The sequence below is a fragment of the Silene latifolia genome, chromosome 10 (genome assembly GCF_048544455.1).
Source record: "Silene latifolia isolate original U9 population chromosome 10, ASM4854445v1, whole genome shotgun sequence".
NCBI lineage: Eukaryota > Viridiplantae > Streptophyta > Magnoliopsida > Caryophyllales > Caryophyllaceae > Silene > Silene latifolia.
The window spans coordinates 116,204,164-116,215,786 of record NC_133535.1 but is presented as its reverse complement, the minus strand read 5'-3'; the positions used below and the strand labels follow the sequence as shown (position 1 = coordinate 116,215,786).

The 11,623-nt window shown below is 45.1% G+C and overlaps 1 non-coding gene across 1 annotated transcript; it reads right to left on the bottom strand.

Annotated features, from left to right (window-relative positions):
* Window positions 1–3,551: 3,551 nt before the first annotated feature.
* On the bottom strand, window positions 3,552–3,658 carry LOC141609551 (small nucleolar RNA R71). The gene has a single exon (XR_012527471.1). It is a non-coding gene; the product is annotated as a small nucleolar RNA R71 (small nucleolar RNA).
* Window positions 3,659–11,623: the final 7,965 nt, after the last annotated feature.

The following is an 11,623-nucleotide window of genomic DNA, read 5'->3' as shown; positions in this document are numbered from 1 at the left end:
TTTGAGACAATGTAATAGTTAACTTTATATACTTTAATAAATGTTTTGGAATGGTTACTTTTGATATACTAGCCTCGGGCAACCGAGATGGTAACAGTCTCTCATGCTAGGGTGGTCCTTGGTAAGGCTCCTTGGTATGTGGGGGTGTTACAAAGTGGTATCAGAGCGACGATTCTGGAACCTAAAACCAATGAACCTAATGAACACAGGGAGTCTAAATAAAATGAACCCGGGGAGAGTTGTTTGGAGCTACCACAAAGACTTAGGAGACGTCCTGAAGTCGCATTGAGGCCCTTACGATTTCGAGCCGGTCAACATGGGGGTGTCTTGGGAATCGTTATGTGTGTGGAGTAAAGTGTGTGGTACTTGTAACTGTGGTTTTTGTGAAGTTGTTGGATGAAATGAGAAAGTGAATTACATAGCTTGAACATGATAGACTTTGAGCATGATATATGATTTATTACTTGACTTTTGAAGGGTAGTAAAGTGTTGGGATATCGAATTGCATGTTTAAGTATGTTTCCCATAAGTATATAGCTCATTTTTGGCATGACTCGGCCGAGCATGGCGGGTACTCGACCGAGTAGGGGATACTCGGCCGAGTAATAAAGCACTCGACCGAGTGTTTGTTGATTATATGAAGCAGTAGCTACTGGTTGTGATCACTCGGTCGAGTAAGAGGGGTACTCGACCGAGTGACGCATACTCGGCCGAGTAACACGTATAATCGACCGAGTGTGTTTTATGTGTTTTTGAGGTTGGCTACTGGAGTGGAATACTCGGCCGGGTAGTATCATTACTCGACCGAGTAGTCCTTACTCGACCGAGTGTTTCACAGTACTCGGTCGAGTACTTCTTTGGCGGAGGGTTTTGTTTATTTTGAGTCGTAGGCTATGTGCTTACGTTTGCTTGGTTATATCAGCTCAAAATGCCGCCAAAGAGGTCAATTGCTTACATCCAAGCTTCTGAGATGTCTGTGGATGAGATTGCTCGTATGATTGAGCAGCAAGATGCGCTCATGAAGGCACTCAAGAACGTGGGTAAGGGAGGTGAGAAACCGGTGGACGCATGATATGTGGTTAGTTTACGCCATTTCACCTCCCGTTTCTCATGCATTTTGCCTTCTTTAGCGCGTTTTTAGCCCACTCTCGCTCGTGTTTTGCCCTTTATTCCATGTACCTCGATATTATGACTCCCCGTACTCTTTTGTAGGGAATTGGCCTTGGAAAAGGCAAGATGGAATGAAGACCGAGTGGAGGAGCTAGCTCGTGTTAGCTTGAGAAGAAAAGGAGTTGAAAAAGGCTGAGAAGTGTGTTCTGCCGGCACACCGGCAGCCGGTCCTGCCACTGGCAGAACACCCCCTCTAACAATGCCAAGAGAAGAATGAAAAGATGCTGAAGGCTGTGTTCTACCGGCAGGCCGGCAGCCGGCCCACCGGTAGAACATAGCAGCTAGAGTTGAATTGGAATTAGAGGAGAAAAAGAATTTGGCCTCGCTACCGGCAGGCAGGCCGGTAGCCGGCCAACCGGTAGAACGCAGCAATTGAAGAATTTGAAGATTTTGAAGACCGTGTTCTGCCGGCAGGCCGACATCCGGTCCACCGGCAGAACACACTTACCAGCTATTTCTCAAATTTTCGACTTCAATTTTATTTGACCTCGCTACCGGTAGGCGAACCGGTAGCCAGTCCACCGGCAGGAAGCAGCAGCTGACGGATTTTGGGCTTTCTCCTCTTTTCTCCTCTTTTCCCCCAAAATCCAAGGGGAGACTATAAATACCCCCTCCCTTAACCATTTCTAGACACAACCCCAGATCTGAAAACTTTCCCTAATTATTGTAATCTTTCCTTAATCAAGCTTTAATCTTTCCATAATTATTGTTAATCATTTAGTAAAATTAGCTTAGTATTAGTAATTATCAATTGTTTACACTTGGTTTTTGGGATTGTATTGAGAGATTTTGGAGGATTTCCTTCATTTATTCAATCAAAGCAATCATCTTTACTCTTGTTGGTACATCTCTTCTCTTATTTACTTGCTTAATCAATTGTTTACATTTTAAGTAGTCTTTCATAATTGTTGGAATATTTACCATGTCATCTCTTTTTGTTATTTGTTCTTTTCCATTTATTTGCTTGAATAATTTGAACATGAGTGAGTAGTAACCCTTCTAGGGTTTAAGGGGAGTCTAAATGGGATTTTTGGGCATGATAGTTTGATTATTTTGAGTCTTTGGTGAAGTGTTTGTCTTTCTTAGTAATGCACACAAGGTGTTTGATGATTTGTGTGAGTGAGAACTTGTGCTTTTTGTCATAGTTGCTTAATTCCTCCATCGAATGAGAGTTTGTGGTGGTCTTGTTGCATGCTTTAGAATGGTGTGTTGCTCAATGAGAGTTGGTAATCACCTTTAGGACAATCAAGAGATTGATTTTCATCCTAGGACAAACCTCATCATAGACTCCTTGAATCGACTTGTTTGCCCTTAAACCATTTAGATAAACCCGAAAACCCTAGCCTTTAATCAATCGTATACATTACCTCTTGATTGCTTGCATTAGTTACAACTAGTAGTTTAAACCAACTCACTTCCCTTCATTTGTGACTAAACTAGACTCCTATTTAGACTAAGTAGAAACCCCTCCATCCTTGTGGTTCGACTCCGATTTACGCACTAAATTGGGTTATATATTGTTGATGGTAAGAGACTTGACCCTATCATAAAATCTTGCACATCAAATGGCGCCGTTGCCGGGGATGGCGTTAGGTTATATTTAGTTTATTAAGAGTCTTTGCTTTAGTCTTATCTCACTTGTTAGTTTGTTTTAGTAGTTGTGTGTTTCATTGTAGAGTGTGTGATTTCTTGCCCTCCCCTAGTGTGTAAAAACACTAGGAGACTAACGGTTTATTGAGTGCATGCCTAGAAGGAACCACCAAGCTCTACTCTTCAATTCCGACCCCGAGAGGCTTTTTAGGACCTTGAGGACAAGGACCCTTGATAGAGTTCGGAACCCTCCACAAGCAAACATTGATCAACCAAACTCACACACCCCACAAAATATTGATACCACAACCACACTTCAACCAAACATCACAATTGAGAATCTACTAGAAAACCCTTTTCACAACTTCCCTATTCCAAATAACCAACCTCAATCACCACCCCCTCATATACCAAATCCTCCACCACAAATGGCTCTACGAGATTACAATTGGCCTAACCATAATGATTCATGTAACCATATTAATTTTGGCACCTTGGCCCCAAACAACTTTGAAATGCATCCCGCCCAAGTCGGGTTGATTGAGAAGGATTTGTTCGGGGGGCATATTGAAGAGGATGCTCATGCTCACCTCCGGAAGTTTAAGAGGAAGGTTTCAATGATGAAAAAGAATGGGGTGTCCGAGGACACCTTGAGAATGATGTTGTTTCTGTTTTCATTGACGGGCAAGGCGGACCGGTGGTTGAACATTCACCCCCCGGATACCTTCACGACATGGGATGCCTTGGCTAAAGCATTCATGGCAAAATATTACCCTTCATCAAAGACCGCAATGCTCCGTAATGAGATTCATACATTTCAACAAGAAGACGGGGAGTCTTTAGGTGAAGCTTGGGACCGATATCAAGACTTAATAGCAAGTTGTCCCCATCATGGAATCCCGGAATGGTACATCACTCAAACATTCTTTCAAACTTTGCTACCTAGGACTAAGGAGATGGTAAATGCCTCCGCGGGGGGAGGATTTGATCACTTGAATGATGAAGAAGGCACGGCATTGATCAAGAAAATGGTAGACTCGGAAGCAAACTATGGGTCGAGAGGAAACATGCTAAGAAGGAATGGCAAGTTCCCTAAGGAAAACCCCTCCAACTCCGAGACAAATGCCAAGCTCGACTTACTCACAAAACAACTTGAAAAGCTACAAAGAAATCAAGTGCACCAAGCCACAACCTCACATGGGCCACGCATGGAGGAAGTGGTTCAAACTTCAAGTTGTGAGCTTTGTGGAGGGAGCGGTCATACCTTTGATTTGTGTGCCAACAACTATAACGATGGCTATGAAGAGAATGTTCAAGATGTTAATGCTTTCCAAAGCTATAACAACAATACAAGACCACCAAGACCACCCTACAACAATCCCAATGTCTACAATCCAAACACTAACTTCTACCATCCCGGTTTGAGGAACCACCCCAATTTTAGCTACAAAAGTACCAATGTTCAAAACCCACAACACCTTCAACCACAAGCCCCAAATAATCCACCCGGTTTTTCTCAACATAGGGGAACATTCCCCAACCAAAGGACTAACCCCGGAAATCAAAACCAATGGCCAAGCAACAATCAAAACCAAAACTATGGTAACCAACCACAAGGGTACCAAGATTTTGGTGGAAATCAAAGCAACCAAGGGTTTTACCAAGGGAATCAAGTGAACCAAGCAAATCAAGGATTTGGGCAAGGGTATGTTCAAGGGTTTCAAGAACAAGGACAAGGATCAAACCTCAACAACAATGGTCCTAGAGCTAACTTCCAAGGGGGATAAAACAATAACCAAGGTTCCAACACTCGGTATGACTATGGGTTCCCTCTACCCATAGCCAACCAACCTTATCAAGAACCCCAAGGTGAGCTCTCACAAAATTAGCTTTTGAAGATGATAAAGAACATGCAACTTCAACATAGTCAAGAAATGGCTAATTTTGCTAAGGCAACCCAACAAGAACAAGCAAACTTGAGGGCTACCTTCCTTAAAGACATTAGAGAAATGGAATCAAGGATGGCCTCTCATGCTATTGCTAACCCTCAAAGGCCGCCCGGTGGTCTATTAGCCCAAGGTCAAAGCTCCGAGGACGCCTCAAATAACCACCACGCGCATGCGGTAGTGTTGAGAAGCGGTTTAGAGCTTGAGGACCCCTACAAGGACCTTGAGGTGGAAGTTGATGAAGATCCCAAGGGGAATGGGTTGGAAATGAATGGTGAAGAGGGAATCTTACCCATGGTACCATCGACTAAAGTTAGTGAAGATAAGAAGGGGAACAAAGCTTGTGAAGATTCGTCAAGAAGTGGAATTCAAGTGGATAAGGATGTTGATGGATATGTGGAAGACCTCCCTTATGAGGAAGAAGCTATTGAAGAAGTTCCTTTGCAACACTCTAAGAAGGTAACAAAGAATTCGGCTCCTCCAAAGGTATCTTCCAATTCTCAACTTGTTCCTAAAATTCCTTACCCTTCAAGAGCCATTAAGAGTAGGGAAAACCTTAAGTATGCCAAGTTTTGTGATATGCTTGAGAAACTTGAGGTTACCCTACCCTTTACGGAAGTGATTATGAACATGCCAACTTACTCAAAGTTTTTAAAAGACATTTTGACCAAGAAAAGAGTCTTGGGTGACCAAGAGATAGTGGCTATGGAAGAGGCATGTAGTGCTCATATCCTTAACAAAATGCCCACTAAACTTGGTGACCCGGGAAGCTTTTCAATCCCATGTGTAGTTGGTGGTGTTCCTATATCAAGAGCTCTTTGTGACTTGGGAGCAAGTGTGAGTGTTATTCCTTTAAAAGTTGCAAAGAGGATTGGCATTCAAAACCTTGCTCCCACTACCATGACTCTCCAATTGGCGGATAGGTCCGTCAAGCACCTTATGGGGGTGCTTGAAGACGTACCCGTCAAGGTTGGAAAGCTTTTAATCCCCACCGATTTTGTTGTCCTCGATATTCCGGAGGATAGCCATACCCCCATCATCCTAGGTAGGCCATTCTTGGCTACCGGAGGTGTGCTTATTGATGTCAAGAATGGGCGGCTAACCTTCCAAATTGAGGGCAACAATGTCGAATTTAACCTCCCGAATTTGATGAAAGGACCAAGGATGGAAATGTTGAGCACTATCGAGTTGATTGATGAGGTAGTACATGAAGTAGCCCGAGAAGAAGTTGAAATGGAAGAGGTTTTTCAAATCTCTTTGCATGATGAGGCTATGAAGGAAGATCATGAAGTTGATGAAGAACTTTTGAAGAAAGTGGAGGGTTTTCTCCCTCCAAATGTACAACTCAAACCCTTACCTCCCTCACTCAAGTATGCTTTCCTTGTTTAGGGGGAGGCTTACCCGGTGATCATAAATGCTAACCTAAGTGAGTCACAAGAAAAGAAGCTTTTGCAAACCTTGAGAACTCATAGAGGGTCACTTGGGTATAGCATAGATGACATCAAGGGTTTAAGCCCGAGTTTGTGCATGCATAGAATTGTCTTGGAAGAGGGGAGTCAACCCAAGGTATATGGTCTTAGGAGGATAAACCCTAAAATGGCCGAGGTAGTTAAAAATTAAGTGTTGAAATTACTTGAGGCCGGGATTATCTATCAAATAATCGATAGCAAGTGGGTTAGTCCGGTTCATGTGGTACCAAAGAAAGGGGGGGGGGGGGGGTACAAATGGTTGAACAAGAGGATGGGACCACCCTACCTATTAGACCGGTGACGGGATGGCGTATGTGTATTGACTATAGAAAACTTAATGCCGCCACCCTTAAAGACCATTTCCTAATCCCCTTTATAGACCAAATGCTCGAGAGACTTCCGGGCCATGCTTATTATTGCTTTCTAGATGGTTACTCCGGGTTCTTCCAAATTCCCATCCACCCGGATGACCAAGAAAAGACAACTTTCACATGTCCAATAGGAGTCTATGCTTATCGTAGGATGCCATTCGGGCTTTGCAATGCGCCCGACACCTTCCAAAGGTGCATGATGGCAATCTTTTCGGACTTTCTAGAGAAAAGCATGGAGGTTTTCATGGAAGACTTTAGCGTCCATGGGGACTCGTTTGATCATGGTCTAGACAATTTGACTAATGTGTTGAAGAGATGTGAGGAGCACAACCTTGTCCTAAATTGGGAAAAATGCCATTTTATGGTGGAGGAGGGAGTTGTGCTCGGTCACATTGTCTCTAGAAGGGGTATTGAGGTTGATTGTGCTAAAGTTGCCGTTATAGAAAACTTGTCACCTCCTTCCAATGTGAAGGGAGTGAGAAGTTTCCTAGGCCACGCCGGATTCTATAGGCGTTTCATTAAGGATTTTTCAAAGATAGTAAAACCATTAACTTCATTACTCCTCAAAGATGCCCCTTTTGTATTTGATGAACCTTGTCTTGAAGCTTTTCATATGTTGAAGAAAGCATTAGTCACGGCCCCGATAATCCGGGCTCCGGATTGGAGCCTTCCTTTCGAGATCATGTGCGATGCTTCGGACTTCGCGGTTGGTGCGGTCCTTGGGCAAATGGTGGATAGGAAGCATCATGTGATATATTATACAAGTAAGACCCTTGACCAAACACAATGCGGGTATTCTACAACCAAGAAGAAAATGTTAGCAATTGTTCATGCCGTTGAAAAGTTTCGACAATACCTAGTTGGGTCTAAGGTGGTGGTTTACTCCGACCACACCGCCTTGAGACAATTGATGGTGAAGAAGGATGCTAAATCCCGACTTTTGAGATGGGTACTACTCTTTCAAGAATTCGATCTAGAGATCAAGGACAAGCCGGGATCCGAAAACCTTGTTGCGGATCATCTATCGAGGTTAACTAAAGAGTCCCGAGGGGACAAAGACGATGGGGTCCCTATTGATGAATGGTTACCCGACGATTCTATCCTTGCTATTACCCATTCCACCCCTTGGTATGCGGATATAGCCAATTTCTTGAGTTCTAGCTTTATCCCCGAAGAATTCGATAACCAAGCTAGAAAGAAGTTGAGATATGAATCAAAGATATATGTGTGGGAGGACCCTTACCTCTATAGAAGATGCAATGACGGGATTTACCGGAGATGTGTCTCTCAAGAAGAAGGTCATGCGATCCTTCTAGCTTGCCATTCTACATCTTATGGAGGGCACTTGTCCACGTCTAGAACCCAAGCTCGGGTTCTTCATTGTGGCTTCTATTGGCCCTCCTTGTTCAAAGATGCATATGCTATGGTGCACTCTTGTGACTCATGCCAACGAAGAGGCAACATTGGGAGAAGAGATGATATGCCATTGAACAACATTTTGGAAGTTGAGCTTTTCGATGTGTGGGGTGTGGATTTCATGGGACCATTCCCATCTTCATTCGGCAGCCAATATATATTAGTTGCGGTGGACTATGTGTCCAAGTGGATCGAAGCAATCGCCGCCCATACCAATGACTCAAAGGTCGTCTCCAAGATCTTCAAAGACTACATTTTCCCCCGTTTTGGAGTACCCCGGGCCGTTATAAGTGATGGTGGGTCACATTTCATCAACCGCACCATCTATACACTCCTCAAGAAGTACGGTGTCCGGCATAAGGTAGCTCTTGCATACCACCCCCAAACCAATGGGCAAGTGGAAGTTTCCAATAGACAAATCAAAGCTATATTGGAGCGGGTTGTGAACAAGTCTAGGAAGGATTGGGGTGCTAAGCTCAATGATGTGTTGTGGGCTCTAAGAACCGCATACAAGACCCCAATCGGCACTACTCCTTACCGGTTGGTCTATGGTAAGTCTTGTCACCTACCTCTTGAGTTGGAACACAAAGCAAGATAGGCTCTTAAAGAGCTCAACTATGATTTAGATGCCGCGGGAAACAAGAGGTTTCTTCAACTCAATGAACCTAACGAGTTGAGGATGTATGCCTATGAAAGCGCAAAACTTTACAAGGAAAGGACCAAGCAATGGCATGATTCTAAAATTACAAGAAAGGAGATCGTTGTGGGTGACAAGGTACTACTCTTCAACTCCCGTTTTCAACTATTTACCGGGAAGTTGAGGTCTCGGTGGTCGGGACCCTTTGAGGTAGTCACCGTGTTCCCTTACGGTTCCTTTGAGTTGAAGAATGACAAGGGAGAGTGTTTCAAGGTGAATGGTCATCGAGTTAAGTACTTCTATGAAGGTCTACCCATTGAGACCCAAAACGAAGTTGATTTGGAAGATCCCCCATCATTGGGGGATGAATAATCCCAAAAATTGAACAAGCATCGGTTTGGTGGAGTTCCACAAGAACCACCACTTGTATATAACATGCATTTTAGGTAGACAATGAGAGATTTGGAACCTTATCTTGTCGACTTTGGATTGGTGACGGAGGTCACTTTTGAGAAAAACAAGCCTTATTTTCGTTTGACCAAAAATCCCGACATGATGCGTCGGCGTAGTTGTGGAAAACACGAGTCCCAAGGTCCAACGAAAAATCTCGAATTACGAGTTAATGAAATTTGAACAAGTTGAAAGAAAATGTTGAAAAAGAGCTGTATGTTGGGTTCTGCCAGTAGGCCGGCAGCCGGTGCCCCTACCGGCACCGAGACCAAATTATTTTGAAGAAAAATTGAAGTGGGAATGTGTTCTGCCGGTAGGCCGGCAGCCGGCTCACCGGCAGGAAGCACATAATGACTACAGAGCACTTGATAAAATTGAACAAGGCTGAGTGAAGGTGTGTTCTGCCGGCAGGCCGGCAGCCGGGTCACCGGCTGGACACACATGAAGATGTTGAGAGACCTTAGTAAAATGAGTGGAGTAGTGTTCTGCCGGTAGGCCGGCAGCCGGCTCACCGGCAGGACACACCTGTCAAATAAAATTGGAAATGAGGAGAGTGTTCTACCGGTGGACCGACAGCCGGTTGGTCCACCGGTAGCGAGAACAAATTATTTTGGAGAAAAAGTCGAAAAATTGGAACGGGGGGGGGGGGGGGGGGGGTGTGCTCAGCCGGCAGACCGGCACAACACACCTAATAGGCCCCGATTAAAACACAAAAACCCCCAATTTTATTTCATTATCACGCCCTTTTCTTCTTCTTTCTCCTTCATTTCTCTGTCATTTCCCATCAAAAACCAACCTAACTCCCTCCAATCTCAACCAATCTTCAATCTACCTTCACCAAAGTCCCTCTAATCTTCAATATGTCGGGAAGGAGAACAAGAGCTGAAATTGCACGGTCTCAAGCGGAGCTTATTGAGCGCGCCGCCAACGATACCAACCCGGACCCGGATTTCCCATCGGTAGAGTTTGCCACCCAAACTCAAAAGGGTAAGTTTATTCTCTTTAAAAATTGTCCCCTAACCCCCACAAAGTTTTTACATCATCTGTCTTTATCAGCCCTTGGGTTAGCTAGGGAGAAGGAAGCTCTTTTTACCGGGGTAGGAATGAGGGGAATGTACCACATGCATGAATATACTTACCCTCGACTCACTTGGGAATTTCTGAGTAGTTTGAGAATTAGCAAGCACCGTCAGACGAACATGGTGGCTACTCTCAGCTTTCGTCTTATGAACCGGGACCATACAATTTCTTTGGGTCGTTTGGCTAATATGTTTGGGTTGGAAATTGCTACATCCTTTAACCCTCCCGCCGACTTTCATTACTCCCGAGTTTGGAAGGCAATTTCCGGTCTAGAGGATAAGGTTGGGGTAAAAAGGGCCGCCATTAGTTGCCACAACCCCGTCATTCGGGTGTGGCATAGATTTATGGGATGCACTATTCTTGCGGTGGATGAGCCGTGGGTATTTCGGACCAATGAACTTGAAATTTTGGGGTCCTATTTGTTTACAAAACCCACCGCCTTCAAGATTAATGTGGCTCACCACCTTGCAATTCATTTGTCAAAAATTGCCAATTCGCCGGGGCAAAAAGTCCCAATCCATGTGGGTGGCATCATCACCCGTATTGCTCGAAATTTAGACCGTCCGGTAGACCTTTCTACCATGAATTGGATACCCGGGGAGACTTATTTGACCAAATGTTACTTGGCCAACAACCTTGAGTGGCTTAAGGTCAACCCCATTGACGATCGCGAGTATTGGCAAATCAACTACAAGAATTCAATCCCGCTCCCCAATGTCACGGCAATCAAAATTGAGAAGGACAAGGAAGAATACCTCCTCCCGATAGAAGCGGAGGTATCCACCGATCAACCTCCCCCTAACCCTCCACGTGTGTATTCACGGGATCGTAGAGTGGACACTCCTTCCTCCCTCCAATACACTATGCCACAAACTCACCAACCCCCACCATGGAAATTCCAACCCGGTGAGGGGTCCTCCTCGGGTCAACCCTCCTACCCTCCCTTACCACCTTCCCTTACCGAGTGGATGGAGAGGATGGACATTTCTACGGCTAAGGCCGCGAGTGAGAGAGATGTGTTGGGGCGGAAGTTGGACCGCATCTATTATGATCAATCTACCGGTTCCTACCCGATCTATGATGACTTTTGTAGACGGGAATACATCCCCTTTGATGCCCCTCACCCCTCCTACTTTACATGGCCCGATGGGAACTACACTAGCGCTGGCGGGAAGATCATTCACGGAGGTCTTAACCTCCAACCGGACTACTTCTCCGCTCCTAGCTTCCCTCCTAGGCCCGAGCAACAACCGGAGGGGCATGACGCCCATTGGATGGGGGGCATCCACCCCTACTTTGCTAGTGACGTGGGTGCCTCGGGGTCCGGTGGCGTTTTTATGGGGGATCCTTCGACTGGAGGTGGCGGTGGCGTGATGATGATGAGTGGAGACTTCACGGGAGGTCTCATGGGTACCGGCGGTAGTGGAGGTGACCTCACCTTCAACCCCGATGACTTGATTCAAGGCTCCGAGTATGGTACCGGAGAAAATGATG